Genomic DNA, 2666 nt, shown 5'->3' on the forward strand with positions numbered 1-2666 from the left:
ACTAATAAAATGTCCCTGTATTGAGGCAGTAACAGGGTGATGGGGGACTAAGAAAATGTCCCTGTATTGAGGCAGTAACAGGGTGATGGGGACTAATAAAATGTCCCTGTATTGAGGCAGTAACAGGGTGATGGTGGACTAAGAAAATGTCCCTGTATTGAGGCAGTAACAGAGTGATGGGGACTAATAAAATGTCCCTGTATTGAGGCAGTAACAGGGTGATGGGGACTAATAAAATGTCCCTGTATTGAGGCAGTAACAGGGTGATGGTGGACTAATAAAATGTCCCTGTATTGAGGCAGTAACAGGGTGATGGGGACTAATAAAATGTCCCTGTATTGAGGCAGTAACAGGGTGATGGGGACTAATAAAATGTCCCTGTATTGAGGCAGTAACAGGGTGATGGGGACTAATACAATGTCCCATTAGTGTTTAACAATGGCAACATTCTCCTGAACAAACACTGTTATTCATGTGACTTTTTTGTGTCTTATGGAGACAAAAGAGTGTGTCCAGTGTGTGTGTGTGTGTGTGTGTGTGTGTGTGTGTGTGTGTATGCCTGCGTGCAATGGGACCTGTATTAAACTGTGTCAACAATATAACTGTTGGATTAGGTTCTAACTATACAGTGGCTGGACTCCACCATAAACTACACAGTCAGTGGCTGGACTCCACCATAAACTACACAGTCAGTGGCTGGACTCCACCATCAACTACACAGTCAGTGGCTGGACTCCACCATAAACTACACAGTCAGTGGCTGGACTCCACCATAAACTACACAGTCAGTGGCTGGACTCCACCATCAACTACACAGTCAGTGGCTGGACTCCACCATAAACTACACAGTCAGTGTCTGGACTCCACCATCAACTACACAGTCAGTGGCTGGACTCCACCATAAACTACACAGTCAGTGGCTGGACTCCACCATAAACTACACAGTCAGTGACTGGTCTCCACCATAAACTACACATTCAGAGGCCCAACCACTAAGGCCACATCCCAATAGTCTCAATCTGCTTCCGTCCTCTTCCTGTCCCATTTCCTTATCTCCTATCACAGATCAGAAAGACCTCACCATATGAATGCAATAAGATGGAACTCTATCAACCTACCAGGTCTCTCACATCTCAGTCATAACAAAGGAATGGAATTCCGTCAACCTACCAGGTCTCTCACATCTCAGTCATAACAAAGGAATGGAATCCTGTCAACCTACCAGGTCTCTCACATCTCAGTCATAACAAAGGAATGGAATTCTATCAACCTACCAGGCCTCTCACATCTCAGTCATAACAAAGGAATGGAATTCTGTCAACCTGCCAGGTCTCTCACATCTCAGTCATAACAAATTAAAGGAAACAACCATAACCAGCATTATTTGAATATTGGGATACTGTCTAAATCATACCCTGGACACTGGCATGAGAGACCACTGAATCCAAACACACACTAATGTACCCAGAGGCCTTCAGTCTTGACAGGGTGCAATCTGCACATCAACCAGCAGAGGGCAATATTTAACTCAACCAGCTAAAGGAATGATAGGCAGACAACCCTTTGACTAGGCCCTGGGTAGGCACCACACTGTATGTGTTTGATTATGTACAGGGGATACCTAGTCAGTTGCACAGCTGAATGTGTGTGTGTGTGTGTGTGTGTGTGTGTGTGTGTGTGTGTGTGTACTGAGCTAAGGGGTTCGTGGTTTGAGGGGTACGTGCCTGTGAACATAACCACAAGAGCTCTGTTATAACAAGACCCCCTGAAAGCTGAACATTTGAATGCTGATTCTGTATCTTTAAAGACAGTTCATCTCCATTACAAGTTGACGTTGGACCAGCATATTTTGACATCTTGGCAAGACACAAGATCCGAACTTTTGCTGTATTTTTTCCTGCCTTGGAATTTGGGTGTGATCTCCAAGATGGTAAAATACTATAATATTTAGAGAGAGAGAGAGAGAGAGCTATTTCTATACTAGATATGTATTTGTTTTAATTTACATATATTTAAACATATAGAAAATGGTCCTCTGTTATTACACATTTTGCCTGTATTTTTCTACCATAATGTCTGAAGGTTCATCTCAGCCTGGTCTCAATTCCCCCAAATCCTTAGACATGTTCCCTAACCCCGTTGATGACAAGTACCAACTGAAAAAATGTACAAGAAGGTGCAGGAGGAATATCTTCCAAATGAAAACAGCAATGTAAGGATCTTCAAACAAGCCTGGATAGGGGCAGAAGGATGTGCAATAGATGTGAAGGAATGATTCCAAAAGGACAAGTCCAAGTACAAACAAAGACCTGTCACACCACACATCGAAGAGCGAACATGGAGTTTGTCGATGAAGTGAAAAAGGTCATCAGATTTGGCTTCTTTGCCTCCAGCTCTTTCCTAAAGGTCTTGACATATTTTGGGGAGGAGTCCTGCTTTGAGATAGAGACATGTTTTGGCGCTGACCTGAAGTCCTACCCAGAGATGGGGAATTATGAAAAGGAGGTGTTGATTCCACCAAATGAAGTGTTCAAAGTTACTGCCGTGCAGTAAGAGAGAAAATTATGAAAACCTGTGGTACAATGTTGTGTATAAACTAAAGAGTATCAAGCCCACCTTAGAGTAACCTGCATTTCAACATTTTTAAGAAGCCAATTATTAATTAA

The 2666-nt window shown here is 42.9% G+C and overlaps 1 pseudogene; it reads left to right on the forward strand.

Moving 5' to 3' along the window:
- Positions 1–2123: 2123 nt before the first annotated feature.
- LOC110516167 (ecto-ADP-ribosyltransferase 4-like) lies at positions 2124–2666 on the forward strand (annotated as a pseudogene).

Source organism: Oncorhynchus mykiss, chromosome 19 (assembly GCF_057628025.1).
Source record: "Oncorhynchus mykiss isolate SJ-2025 chromosome 19, ASM5762802v1, whole genome shotgun sequence".
NCBI lineage: Eukaryota > Metazoa > Chordata > Actinopteri > Salmoniformes > Salmonidae > Oncorhynchus > Oncorhynchus mykiss.